Here is a 15764-nt window from a genome sequence, read left to right on the forward strand (position 1 = left end):
TCTTAGTTACCTTGTTCCACGTTCAAGCCTTGTTTCAAGTATCAAGTTATTTCCTAGCCTCGCTCAAGTTTCATGGACTAAAGGACCTTGTCATCTCCCCTCACTTTGCTTGGCAAAGTGAGTGTTTCGGTTATTGGATTACAACTTTGGACCTTAATATTTCTTATTGGACATTGCTTTTTTGGACTAATTCTGACCTTTCCTGAAAGGTCTAATTCTGGACTATTTTCTACACTTGTTTTTATTAACTTTATATATTCCTACAATAAAGATATTAGATAGATTCTGGCCTCTGTGTATGGTTATTGGTGCTCTGCAGCCTGGGTCGTGACAGTTTGACTCCGCCGCCCTAAGCACCAATTAACCTCGGCCAGAATGTCTACCGGAGTCGTACCTGGGCCGAGCGGCCAGCCGATTACCTACACCATCGACAAGGAAGAGGTGGACCGAATCCGTGATAAGCTCAATGCACAGGATGGAGAAATAAGGGGTTTGAAGGAACGCGGAGTTCGTCTTCCGGCCATGCCGTTGCCAACCAAGTTTACTGGAGAAGCTTCTAAGGTTCATGTCTTCCGTCGCCAATGTCAAGCTTATCTGGAGGCCCGTGCTGCCGAGTTTCCCCAAGAAGACATCAAAGTGGCATGGGTTTACAGTCTTCTAGACGGGCCAGCGGCCAGCTGGGCGACGGCACTGTTCGACCAAGCCTCTCCACACCTAAGATCAGCGCAACACTTCTTGGACCACCTCAAGGAGACTTGGGGAATCGAGGACAATTTGGAGGCAGCCGGTCACAAACTCCGTCGCCTTTTCCAAGGAGACAGACCTATGTCTCAGTATATAGCCGAGTTCCGAGTGCTGGCCCACAACACCGGCTGGAACGATGTAGCCCTCAGGGGACAATTCCGGGAGGGTCTCAACATTGAAATGCTGGAAGAAATCTCCAAGGTGGATCCTCCCCAGACCCTCGAGGCACTCATTGATCAATGTTTACGGGCTGAAGTCATGATTGCCAACAGGAAACAGTGGGTTCGAGGCCAGGGCAGTAGAGCCGGGGCAAAACCCCCCGCTCCCGCCAGCGTTCAGCCACGTCCGGTGTGGAGACCCCCACCGCCAACCCCATACCCCAGAGGAGGCGAGGAGGTGCCGATGCAGTTGGGCAATGTGCGTCCCAGACTAGATGCCGCCGAGAAGGCCCGTCGTCAACGCTTAAACCTCTGCTGGTACTGCGGGAACGGGGGCCACTTCGCCAGAGAGTGCCCAGCCAAAGGGAAGCCTGCCGCCCGTCTTGCGGCGGCGTCCTCCACGGAGACGAAGGCGTCTGAGCCGACTGGCACACAGCCGGCGGGGGAAGCCAACGACCGGGTGTAGAGGGGCTCGCCAACCCGGTCAAAAAATCCATCCAAGAGCCGCCAACCGGGGTCCTGTTCCTTCTCGTGGTCACATTATGGTCAGCAAAAAGGGGACCCGTCATGATCCACGCCATGATAGACTCTGGAGCTACCAACAATTTCATCGATAGAGAGTATGCCGACTCTCTGGGATTACAATATCATGATTTCAAGAATGCCCGTGTGGTGCAAGCCATAGACGGCCGTCCCCTCAAGACGGGCCCCGTAAGTCAGTGGTCGGAACCCACCAGGATGTGGATAAGGGAACATATGGAAGAGATTTCCTTCTTTGTTACCGAGGTCCCCCATTTCCCTGTGATTTTGGGAATTCCATGGCTGACTCTCCACGACCCTAACATCTCCTGGTCCAACAGAGAACTGCAGTTTGCTTCACCGTACTGCCAAAACCATTGCCTCGTAGCCAAGGTATGCCATGCCACAGACACCGAGCCCATCATCACCTTGCCAAAGAAGTACTCCGAGTATTGGGATGTATTCAATGAGAAAGAAGCCGAAAAATTACCCCCACATAGACCTTATGACTGTGCCATTGACTTGGTGGAGGGGGCCCCGATCCCGCGAGGGCATCTCTACTCCCTGACTGAACCAGAGCAAGAAGCTCTCAGGGAATTCCTAGAGACAAACCTTCGCAAGGGATTCATCAGACCCTCTCAATCCCCAGCCGCCTCCCCAGTGATGTTTGTGAAGAAGAAGTCAGGGGAACTACGCTTGGTGGTGGACTACAGAGCATTGAACAATATCACCAAGCGGAACAGCTATCCCCTGCCTTTAATCTCGGATCTACTGGATCGGCTTCGAGGAGCCAAGGTTTACACCAAGCTGGATCTTCGGGGGGCTTACAACTTAGTTCGCATCAGGGAAGGGGACGAGTGGAAGACCGCCTTCCAGACCAAATTCGGATTATTTGAGTCCCGAGTTATGAATTTCGGTTTATGCGGAGCCCCCGCAACGTTCCAGCATTTTGTCAATGACATTTTTCAGGACTATCTAGACAGGTTCTTGATAATCTACCTGGACGATTTTTTGGTGTTTTCCAGATCACAATCAGAACATGAGAACCACGTCAAAATGGTGTTACAACGATTGCGGGATCATGGACTTTATGCCAAGCTGGAAAAATGCGCTTTTGATCTACAAGAGGTAGATTTCCTTGGTTACCGCATCTCGCCTCTAGGGCTTTCCATGGATCCAGCCAAAGTTTCAGCAGTATTGGAATGGCGGGCGCCAACTAACAAGAAAGAGGTGCAGCGTTTCTTGGGGTTCGCGAACTACTACCGCAAGTTCATTCCAGATTTTGCCCGCTGGTCCGACCCCATCACTAGCTGCATCCGTGGAAAGCAGCCTTTCCGCTGGACTGATCAAGCAGAGAAAGGGTTCCAGCAACTAAAGAAACTATTCACCTCCCAGCCAATTCTACAGCACCCAAATCCTGGAACCCCTTTTGTGGTGCAAGCGGACGCCTCTGATGTGGCAATTGGGGCTGTACTCTTACAACCGGTGGGAGATCACCTCCACCCCTGTGCCTTTTATTCTCGTCAACTAACCACACCAGAGAGGAATTACACCATTTGGGAAAAAGAACTACTGGCCATAAAGGCAGCCTTTGAAACTTGGAGACATTGGCTAGAAGGGGCCAAATTTCCCATTGAAGTCCACACTGATCATCGTAATCTAGAACATCTAAGAACTGCCCGCAAACTAAATCAGAGGCAGCAACGTTGGGCTTTATTCTTTGAACGTTTCAACTTCCAGATCCATTATGTGACCCCAGCCCAAACCAAGCAAGCAGACGCCCTGTCACGTAAACCGGAATACGCTGCAGGACGCAAGGAGACCTTTGAATCCCAACTGCTACAACCTGAGAACTTTGCCACGCTCACGGTGGGGAACACCAAATCCATTCCCATTGGTTCAACTTCCCCTACTCCAGGACCCATCTGTGCTCAAGAAATCAGGGCTAGTCAGCAAGCAGATGCCTGGGCGCAGGACCAACTTCGCCAAGGTCTGCATTTCCCCTTTTCGCTTAAAGATGGGCTGCTCTGCTATAGAAATCATGTTTATATCCCACCCGGACCGGGCAGGGAAAAAGCGCTTCGTCTGTGTCATGACTGCAAACCAGCAGGACACTTCGGACTATTTAAAACTATGCATTTGATCCTAAGGGATTTTTGGTGGCCCAAGATCCGCAAGGATGTGGAAAAATATGTCAACACCTGCCCAGTATGCCAGCGCTCCAAGATACGAAGGGAGAAGCCCTCAGGGCTTTTACACCCCCTTCCTACCCCATCTCGCCCATGGGAAATAATTTCCGCGGATTTCATCACTGACCTACCACCTTCCTGTGGATTCACCACGATCTTAGTGGTGGTGGACCTATTCACCAAGTTAGCCCATTTCATTCCCTGCGAAGGCCTCCCCACGGCCAAGGAAACTGCGGATCTATTTCTTCAACATGTTTTCAGACTACATGGATTGCCCAAGAGTTTAGTCACAGACCGTGGATCTCAATTCACCTCTCGTTTTTGGAAGGCACTACAAAAACTATTGGGCATAGACTCTCGCTTATCTTCAGCTCATCATCCCCAAACAGATGGGCAAACGGAGCGCACCAATGCCACTTTGGAGCAGTATCTTCGCTGTTATGTAAACTATCAACAGGACAATTGGGCTTCTCTGTTACCACTGTCTGAGTTTGCCTACAACAATGGAGTTCAAGCTTCTACAAAAGAAACGCCGTTCTTTGCAAACTACGGCTTCCATCCACGTTTCTTTCCCCCTGTCATTGAAACTTCAGAGGTTCCCGCAGCAGAGGATTGGCTGCAGGAACTCACAGCGGTGCAACAACTTTTGCTCCAGCAACTGGACCAAGCCAAGGAGGACTATAAACGCCACGCTGACAAACATCGCCAGCCGGGCCCTGAAATCAAGGTAGGAGATCGGGTTTTCCTGTCCACTCGCTTTCTGCCCTCCCACCGCCCTTGCCGGAAGTTAGATGCCCGTTTCATTGGTCCCTATCCAGTGGTGGCGCAATTAAACCCCGTGACTTTCAAACTCCAACTTCCGCGTTCAATGCGCATTCACCCAGTGTTTCACCGTTCCCTGCTCCTTCCGGCGGATGGTGTGCGACCTGATACAGACCAACCGGCCCCCCCTCCTGTTTTGATGAATGGGGAGGAGGAGTTCGAGGTTGAGGACATTTTGGATTCTCGCTTTCACCGCCGCCGCCTACAATATCTCATTGACTGGGTGGGTTTTGGCCCTGAGGAACGCTCTTGGGAAGACGCCTCCACAGTCCATGCTCCTGATCTAACCCGTCGCTTTCATCAGACCTATCCCACCAAACCGCGACCTCGCGCCTCGGGGAGAGGGCCCCAGTTTGGGAGGGGCCTTGAGGAGGGGGATAGTGTGATGACCCATGGGCCTTGTAGTCCTGCTCAGGACATTGTAATTCCTGATGAAGATGAAAACTTGGGTTTTTTACCTTCCCAGTCTGAACTGGATTCCTCTCAGCCAGATCTTTCCCAGGCAGATCTGGGAACCTTGCACCTGCAAGAAAGTTGTCTCCCAGAAGTATGTCAAACAAGCCCAGAGCCTACTTCTCCCGTATTCTTGCGCCGGGAGTTTTGTAAACAACAGAGAAGTTTGGATTCAGCTTCGCGCAGGAGTGCGAGGATTGCAGCTAAGAATGTGGCCAATTAAGACTGCTTCTCGTGAGAATCTTTGGGGAGTCTCACATCTGGTCTCAGAGTTAGCTTTCGGTTCTGATTCCCAGAGAACTGCTTCGGCGGGAAGCTAGACTCTATTTAGGTGTTTTACCCGCGTAGTAACTTCGCGGAGTCAATTCGTCAGCCTACGGAGCGAGTTGTGTCTGGACAGCGCGCTCCGGTTCAAGCCTCGCTCCTGCTCAAGCCTTGCCTTGCTATCCAGCCTTCGCCTTGCTTCCCAGCCTTTGTTTATCTACGGACTTTGCCTTGTTTCCCAGGATCAATCCTTGCCTTGTTCCACGGATTTATCAAGTTATTCCACGGACCTTGTTCTTGTTCTTAGTTACCTTGTTCCACGTTCAAGCCTTGTTTCAAGTATCAAGTTATTTCCTAGCCTCGCTCAAGTTTCATGGACTAAAGGACCTTGTCATCTCCCCTCACTTTGCTTGGCAAAGTGAGTGTTTCGGTTATTGGATTACAACTTTGGACCTTAATATTTCTTATTGGACATTGCTTTTTTGGACTAATTCTGACCTTTCCTGAAAGGTCTAATTCTGGACTATTTTCTACACTTGTTTTTATTAACTTTATATATTCCTACAATAAAGATATTAGATAGATTCTGGCCTCTGTGTATGGTTATTGGTGCTCTGCAGCCTGGGTCGTGACAAATTGCTACCTCCAGACTGCTACCTCTTTCATTCTAAGCAGGTCTCTGAGGTTTAGCACCCCATCCATTTTCTCTCCTGACAAGCTCCATTCACCTCAGAATGCCTCCAGATCATGTCTCTTGCTTGCCCAGAACTGCCTGCTAACTACAGCACATTACAAAACATGCCACTGCAGCACAGAATTACAATCAGAAATACAACTGTCACAATAGATTACCACACTAGTCTCACCAAAGTCGTATTTTTCTGTTCAATAAGCAATGACCCTGAACAATCATATTCTCATTAGTGAAGAGTGAAAAATGGGGAGACTCAGACTGCAATATTATAACTGCCTACATGGGCTGAAGCCTTTCCCAAGTCAGTGGGGTTAGATGTGAAATACATAGTCCTGTTAGCTTAGAATATCAATATATAAGGGGATTTTGATGCACCTTAGACATTAGCTGAGTTATTAGCATTTCATAGTCTATGAAAGCTTATGCTACCAACTTCATTCTTTCAGTTTGTCTCTAAGGTGCTACAAGGTTTCTTTGCATATTGCTCAATGGGACTTGCTTATGAGTAGTCATATAAAGAATTATAGAAATCAAGACAGTTCCATTTCCTACAGTTTCCCAAATCTTGCAGTACATATAGCTAGTGGGTAACTTGAAAAAAGTAGCCTTTCCAAAATTTAAGATTATTCTGAAAGTATCATATCCATCTGAAGGTGTGACTGAGGGTGCTTCCAGACAGCGGTAAATTGTATATATTTAGGGGGCAAAGAAACCCGGGACCTGCGAGCAGGTCCACACACAGACCTGTTGATCCCAGGATGTCTGACTCGGTAGTCCTGCTTTGTCTCAGAACTTTGCAGCCCCCAAAATGGCCACTGCAGGGCATCTGCCAGAACTGATCAATCAGGAACAGACATTTGAAACTTGAGAAAAAACCAAGATTTTAAATCCCATGCTTTCTGAGTGCAGGGACAGACAGGTATTGGGAGATGCGGATTTTCAGCTCAAACCGGGATATTCCTGCATCTGCAAATCTTGCATTTTTTGCTGTTTGCAGCAACTGCTTCTGCATTTACAGGGAATGGCGTCTGGCAACCCTCCTGTTTGCCATGGGAGGTCTTGGGATAAAGGTAATGTCTGATCAGGCCCTGTGACACCTGCCGTATTAGGGCAGGGCCTTTTGAATTCTCAGTTACAGAAGTCCTTGCCTTCCCAAACTACATTTCCCAGTATTCTACAGGCAGCCCTGGTGTGATAACGTAGCCAGTCACATTTCAATAGCAGTTCTTACGCCTCTTCCAGTTCTTGTCTACCAGTTTCTTATGCCAGCTTTAGACATTCTCCAACTTATACGGTTGCACCACTTCTCTTGGTTTTGTTTAGCCTGTGCAAACACTTAATATGCATAGAGAATCCTGATTGTTCGCCTCATGATCACCAACTTCTTCCAAACTTATTCTAGAGCAAGTGTGGGAAAAGAGCAGGCTGGAACCACACATAGCCCCTGAATTCTATGTTTGCTCTACCTGGAACCAATCCTCCAAAGGCCCTAACCTGCCAATTCATTTAAATTGGAAATGTTCAGGCAATTTCCCCTCAGACATTCTGGATGTCCCCCAATGGCGTGAAAATGAATGGAAATGCCCTCTCTCTAGAACTTCCCACCCCCAAACCCAAATACCTGATTCAAATGGTGACTGGAAGTGACACAACATAAAGGTTATTTAAAGCCCGATGTAGTCTGATTCCAGGCTATCTGAAAAGAAGTATATCTCTCTATGAGACTGCACACATTTTAAGATCTTCTGGAGAAGGTTTTATCTCTGACTCATCACCATCATAGGCACAACTGATGAGGAGGAGGAAGACAGCTTTCTCAATTACTACTTTTGTTCAACCAATAAAGACTTTTTTATTTAGGCAGAACCCTGGCCTTTAAATTTAAAGTAATGGAACAGAGGAAACTTTTTAATGGCCTTGATTTTTTGCTTGGGATCAGTAGTAGCTGTTGCTGGGTTGGGTGCTACCCAAGGTGATGAATCTGCTCTATTGGGGGATAGTGTTCAACACCATAGATAGCTCCCTTAACACTGATTTTAAGAGCCAAATTCAATTAACTATCCTGCCAACATAAAATACAAACCAGCAGCCACCACTAACAAAGAGCACAGAACGACTGGCTTGAGGTTTGTCACTATTGCTCCCCAGCATTTTCCACATTCCATTCAACACAAAGGTATTGTGGCACATTATGTCACTCCACATGTTGAGGTCTACTCTAGGAAACCCTGATATAAACTCTTAGCCAAGGTTTTCTATACTTTAACCACTGTGCTGTGCTTTCTCTGGTGTACTAAGAGACATAGGTTCCTTCTGTCCATTATATGACTGTGTGGATGAGATGAAATTGGATCCAAGGGTTTTCCAGCTCCTGCTCTTAGCCACAATACTATACTATACTGGCTCTCAGCTTTCTATTTGCACTGTGATCAGTTACACACAGCCTGCCAACAATTGTAAATGATCACCGACTAGACGAATCTGACAGACGCTTCCCCAGAGATTCATGAACTCTGCTTTATAGCAGGTGGATGTGCGGCACCATCAAAGTCAAAGAATGTAAACGGAAAAATTACAGCTGGGAGAGGGGAAGGGCAGCAGGTGAAAGGAGTGCTGAAGGAGAAAGAAGCTGGAATAGTGTTTATACCCGTTTAATTTACGTGCTTTTCAAAAATAATTTTTCGATAAAATAATGTGTTGAGTAATTTTGGTGAAACTTTGACAAATGTATTTCCTGCGTTCTATGTGCTTTTGACAATGGATATTCTGCTGGTATCTCCAGCCAGTTGTTTTGCCACAATCCAACCGGAAATGTCGTATGATATATAAGCAGCTGGATATTACTTCCTTTGAGAATGTTCTCATTACACATTTTTGGTCTGAGAAAATTTCAGGCATTTTAATCTTTCTTGTCTTAATGCCCCTTACATTAAAAATGAAAAGGAAAAGAAATTAAAGGGGGGAAAAACTTTGCTCCTCCAGACCATTGATTTCCAAACTTTGCAACTCCCAGACACTCTAGCTGACTTTGCAAGTAGTCAGGAATTCTGGATCCTGAAGTCTAACATGAAAGACCAAATTTTGGGAACTACTTTTCTAAAGATATATCAGGTCTGGATAATTTAAAATGGTAGCCAGGTGGCCAATACAGATATTGCAATTGCTGGGATTTGCAATAGGAACAGCAGCCCAGGAGATGCCTTATGAAGAAAAGGATGATGTTATACTGCACTGATAAGTGTGGTCCCCTCATGAGGAAACTACTGGAGATTTTCTACTCTAAGTAGAAAAGCCAGGTGAAATAGTTATGCAGATCTGAAAGCCTGTATTGACTTGTTTTATATGAGGAGATACTCATTTTCAAGAATTTTCAAGAACAGTTCCAGGTGCCCACCAATATTTGGAGGTGGGGAATCACAGCTGTATTCAGATCTCCACCCCCAGTTTTAGCCCCAGGTTTACCCAGGGAAACTCCAGAATATGGCTGCTGTGTCATTACCTACTTTTACTTTAGGCATCTGTCCCCAAGGAAACCTCTTTCATATGATAAGATCCTTTCCCTTCCAGAAAAATGGGAGATGCTGCAATCCCATCCATTAACTGCAACAAATGAGCCCCCAAACAATTAATAAAGGGAAACAGGTGCTGGAGGAGAGAGCCAACAACTGAATGAGAAAAAGTCACTGGAATTGTGCAAAGTCAACTGAATTGCACTAGAAAAACAGGAAATTACAAAGAGAAGATATTGTTTGGCAGGTCTCCTTCAACAAGATGAGAAACAAAAAGTGGAATGTGGGGGAAAATGAGAAAGAAGAAAACAGGAAACATAAAGAAAGCTGGCTGCTAAAACAGCAAGGATATATCCTCTAAAAACTTCTAAAATGACCAGCATTAAACTTGATGTTTATATTGTATGCCTAAGTAAGCCAGCCCAATGGTGCTTTAGTTAAGTATCCTGTTTCATGGCTCCAGGTGCTCCACAGGAAACATACAGCCAGCTGTTAAATGCTTCAAGTACATTTCCAGTTGTTCACTCCTAATTTTGAACCATTTTAGGCTTAAATAATTATAAATCATCAAGGTGTTGTCAGATCTACCCCAATAATGTGCTAAACAGGTTTGTATTGGCTAGCCTCTCCATTTTTGATTTCCTCCTCCTTTTCACACCCTGCAAGAGAAAAAGGGAAGAAAAGTAACATGTGGAGAAAGGAAACAAAGAGGGAATGAAAAAAGGAAAGGAAACAAGAAAAGAGAAATCCAGTTAAATGGCAAAGGCACACAATAGTATTACTAGAAGTGCATCCACACAGCAGAATTAATGCAGCTTGACATTACTTCTACTGCCATGGTTAAATGCTATGGAATCATAGGAGTTGTAGTTTTACAAGTTCTTTAGCCTTTCTGCCCCAAGAGTGCTTTAGTAAAGGTTAGGTAAAGGTTTTCCCATGACTTTAAGTCCAGTCATGCCCTGCTCTGGGGGTTGATGCTCATCTCCATTTCTAAGCCGAAGAGCCAGCATTGTCCATAGACACCTCCAAGGTCATGTGGCCAGCATGACTGCATGGAATACAGTTACCTTCCTGCTGGAGCAGTACCTATTGATCTACTCACATTTGCATGTTTTCGAACTGCTAGGTTGGCAGAAGCTGGGGTTAACAGCAGGTGCTCACTCTGCTCCCTGGATTCGAACCTGCAACCTTTTAGTCTGCAAGTTCAGCAGCTTAGCGCTTTAACACACTGTGCCACCAAGGAACCAAGAGTGCTTTACCAAACTATAAATCCCAGGATTCCATAGCATTGAGCCATGGCAGTTAAAGTGATGTCAAACTGCATTTATTCTACAGTCTAGATGAGCCCACAGTGTCAGCAACCGCAGAATTGCGACAAAAACATCTCATTTCTACCCCACACCAATTTTTGAATGCTTCTCTTCTAATGGACAATTCCAGTCCTTCATGAAATGAACTAGTTACATTTGGCTCACAGGGGCCTGTAAATTCAACATATAGTTCTTTTAGGGCACAGTAAATAAAAACAACAATCTGGGACCATTTTTAGACCAAAAATGGGTCTTGCATTGCAAACCCATTTCAGGTTTCAGCAAGAGTATGCCAGGATAGCCACTCTTTTTTTTATAATAGCAATCAGTTCTACAAATGCTTAGGAGATTAGCAATCACATTCAGCTTGTTTCAGTTCCTGAGACTTGTCTCCTTCTAATCTTTGCATTGCATGCTTGTTCATCTATGTCCGTTTTTCCCCAGAGGAATTGGGCAACCCCAAAAGTTCATAATCTCACAATACTGGGGATTTGCAATGAAATACTTCTGCGAGTTGGCAAATTAATAATAATAATAATGAAAGAAAATATGCATTTTGCATTTGCTATTTGTTCCGTTTCGCATATTGTGCCAGTTAGAGGGCTATTTCTCATTGACAAACCTGCCTAGGCTGCTTCTTTGCAGTGCTTCCTTGTATTGCAAAATGGATTATTTCAATTAACAAAAAGAAAAGATATGCTCTGCAGTTAGAAGCCTTTCCCTCATTTATGTATGTTGCAATGGAGATTACTATTTCCCATTGCCAGAGCAGCAGTCCAGTTCCAACACTTTGATTTTTGCAAAGCAATAAAGGAAAGTTAGCAAACAACACAAAAATGCCTCATCAAGAGGGATAAATTTCTATAAATGCTTGGAAGAAACTTCAAAATTGCACGATTTCAAAAAAGAATTAAGGAAGCAAATGGGGTTAAAGTGGATACAGCTTTTCAGCCAGAGTTGCTCCTGTTCTGATGACCAGAAGTAAAATGACTAGCAATATAGCTATGGGGAAGTGAGGCAGTTCAAAGCAACACATCATCATCATCATCATTTAATTACTTATTAATCGCCCTCCATCCACGATGCTCTAGGTGATTTACAAGATAAAATTGTAAAGGATAAACATACATACATACAAATAGTGATAAAATTAACATAGATTAAAAGCTCTAGTAAAGAGCCCATAATGACACATCACAGTCCTCAAGCTCTCTACTGAAGTGCTTTTGGATTTACTGCATGACTGAAAACACTCTGAACACAGATTCAAAGTTCTTTCAGCTGCCTCAAATGGGAGTTTCCCATTTTTGAAAAAAGTACGGGACACAGTTGAGCTGCAGACTGGTTTGGAATGAATACATGTTTTGTGATTGTAAACAATTCCATTCATGGTAGGGAAGGCTACAGTTTGTGATAGGAGCATTGTGTGGTAATACTGTATCTATAAAGTACATTTCTTGCCAAACTGACATAGAAGCCACCAGCCACCATTATCCCCATCTTCTTCCAAAATTAAATGCCTTTAAACTCAATGTAGCTTATTTCTTAGCAGGTATGCATATGATCCTTCTGTAAAGAGTATATACGTCCCACTGGGAATTAAATTGTAAGAGGGATGTCTGCTTGAGGCACATGATGCAACCTCTTTCCCCATGTAAAACAACATTCCCACAGGCAAATATCATTTCTAGTGATGTAATATGCAAGCATATACAGTAGAGTCTCACTTATCCAAGCCTCGCTTATCCAAGCTTCTGGATTATCCAAGCCATTTTTGTAGTCAATGTTTTCAATATATCATGATATTTTGGTGCTAAATTTGTAAATACAGTAATTACAACATAACATTACTGCGTTTTGAACTACTTTTTCTGTCAAATTTGTTGTATAACATGATGTTTTGGCACTTAATTTGTAAAATCATAACCTAATTTGATGTTTAATAGGCTTTTCCTTAATCCCTCCTTATTATCCAAGATATTCGCTTATCCAAGCTTCTGCCGGCCCGTTTAGCTTGGATAAGTGAGACTCTACTGTATTTCTATTTATATACAATGATTGTTTAATAGATGGAACATTTGCCTCCAAAACTGTATTATTTAATTGCATTATGTTATGGTTATATTGTATTGTCCTGGGCATGGCCCCATGTAAGCTGCCCCGAGTCCCCATTGGGGAGATGGTGGCGGGGTATAAATAAAGTTTTATTATTATTATTATTATTATTATTATTATTATTATTATTATTATTTCCTATTTAGGTCTGGCATTCAACAGACCAAGAAATGGGAGAAAGAGATTTTTACCTGCACCATCATAAATAATGGAAACCACTTCCATACTATATGAGAGCTGCATAATCATCAGTCTCATGGAAAGGCAGAAAAATACAAAACAAGATTTAAGAGTCCCTTGTGAAGGCAACCTCAGAAATAGAAATATATAATATGTATCATTTTAGGAAGGGGCAGTGCTAAAAAGTGATTTATAAATTGTATAAAACCATACACAAGTCTGACTCCGATTGAAAGCCCAAAGTGGGTAACCAACAAATAAAAAATGTAATACAAAAAAGCCTATTAAATATGAAATATACAATCAACTTCAAATAATGCCATATAGTCTTCGGCTGTAATGAGAAATGCATGCTTCCTTCCCACCATACCCACAAAAGAAGAGGGCAGGGGGAGGCTATTCTTAGATACCTCTCAGAACCCAGCAACCAGGCTGGCTGGGGGATTTGGGGAGCTACTATCCAAAAAGTATATTTTCCAAACTCTGAAAATAAGGAGGTACATATTATTCCCTGGTAATATTTAGCAAAGCAAAACAGAGAACATGCTAGAATTGTTTTCAAACTCCCCTGTACTCTAAGCAACTAAGTGAGATAAATTTATGATAAGATGGTGTCCTGTTTTAAAACACAGATTTCTAAAAAAACAAGAGAGAGAAATGGATGTCTAGTTTCAACCTTAGACCTGTTGTTAGCTGTAGGCCTTAGCTGTCTCCAAAATAAGTCCAACCTGAAGATAGAAGAGCTTTACTACACCATCCTCCCATGTTCTTAATTCACATGAAAATGGCCTTGGCTCCCAGGGCATTCCTTCTCCCAAGTGAAAACCCAGTGCCCTTCTCCTCCAGGTGCCTTATTTTTGCGATAAGCTGTACCCACCTCTTACTAATCCCAAAATGCTGCTAGTCAGTAGCTAACAGTGCTCCAATTTCCATCGGCTGTAAATCTTTAAGAATACTGTAACCTAGTTTTTGCTGTAAATGCATAATAAGCCATAACATTAATAAGGTCTAGCAATAAAAAACATATAATCACATCAAAGACATGTCCTTAACTTAGAATCCTGACACCTACTTAGTGGAATCCAACTCAAGAAGTGATTCTTTGACTTCCTGGTTGCCCCATCCAATGCTATAGCAGATCTGGGATTTCCAGTGTAAAAGTGCAAGGATTTTTTTTAAACAGCAGGACAATAGCCATTGAGTTTTGGTTGCATTCCACATAGCAAATAGGAAGAAATAATTCTCCAGAAATAATCTGTTGTACAGAGGTATTTCTTTATTATGCTAAGTCTGGTTTGTTGTCTTGAATGGGGTACTAAGACCTATTAACTTTGCAAAAGATTTATTTTAAGAGTAGGTCTTTTGCATAGCTAGTGGGTATTAACTGCCCATTCCAGATAAACTACTGTTCAAAGAGATGAAAACTGTTAGAACTAGTTTGATGATATGGGCCAATATAGCTGTGTACACTTTTAAAATGTTCTTGGGGACGTGGTTGGAGGACATGGTCATTACTATGCAAAACTTACTATTATACCACTAGTACTGAGAAATGAATGGCCACAAAATGAAACTGTGATAAAGTTTCTCTGCACATTTTCATATAGACATGAAGTATATAGAAAATAATCATAACATAACAGATCTAAAGAAATAAAGATGGGCTGACAAACAAGAGGAGGCAGCTTTCAAGGATGCCTCAAGATGGAAGAGCCAAACTACTTAATTACTTTGAATCAATACAGTTTATAGACCCCAAAATGACATAGGGATGTAACTGCTAGAAATTTTATTTCCTTTAATTCTGCTTTAACACTGTGGTCACCGAGAGAAGAAGCCATCTATAGGAAGCCAGGCTGAAATTGTCCAGGACTTAATAATTTTAAACCAGTACTTTAATTTATGCCCAGAAAAGCTAAGGGAGACAATGCTCATGACTGGTTGCCACATGCTTCCACTGATAGAAATGCTCTTCTAAATGGAAATCATAGCTGGAGACACACATTAAAATAGAAGAAAAAATAAATGGCATTAGCCATATACTGTCATTTATCTTTTGTCAGGCTGAGAGAAGCACAAACCAATGACAATTAACAAGCTGCGGCTTTAACACTGCCTTTTGAACTGCTTGAATTAACAAAATCAATCCTCATAAATTAAAGCATCATTGATCTATGATACAATTAAGTGCTATAATCCCCCCTCCCACACAAACAAAAATGGGATGCATGTATGTAGTCACCAATGGAGTTTGACACGAAATTTTAACTACTTTTGGCTAACTTGCCCAATGTACTGTGCAAAACTCTCATCCAGCACGGGAGCTGTTCATATTAGGATACGTCTCTCCCTTCTCCTTTCTCTTTTCTCCACTTTTTGATTCAATTTTTCAATTTAGGCTGACATCTGCTGGCCTAAGCTAATGGTTAAGCAAACAATACTGAGTATAACCCCATTTTGGGTCCCTCCCCCACCTTTTGTCATTTCTACAGTGCTTAGAAAGCACAACCAAACCACTTAATTACGGAGGAAATTCACGCGGAATAATAATTTGGGAGGAGCGGAGAAGGCAAGAGGATGAACAATGCCGGCAGATGAAAATTACTTGGCTATAATACACTCCATGCATTGCAAATACAGTGTACAGAATTGTTAATACAAAGGGTAAATAGGAGTTGTTCTATATTGGCCAATTAAGCCTTTACAGAAAAGGAAACCATTTAATGGTACCACACTGGGTCATAATGGGAAGGCAGCATACATGCCCCTTCCTTTAACCTTGCAGCAAAGACCAAGATTAGTGGGAG

This window comes from Anolis carolinensis, chromosome 5 (genome assembly GCF_035594765.1).
Source record: "Anolis carolinensis isolate JA03-04 chromosome 5, rAnoCar3.1.pri, whole genome shotgun sequence".
Classification (NCBI taxonomy): Eukaryota; Metazoa; Chordata; class Lepidosauria; order Squamata; family Dactyloidae; genus Anolis; species Anolis carolinensis.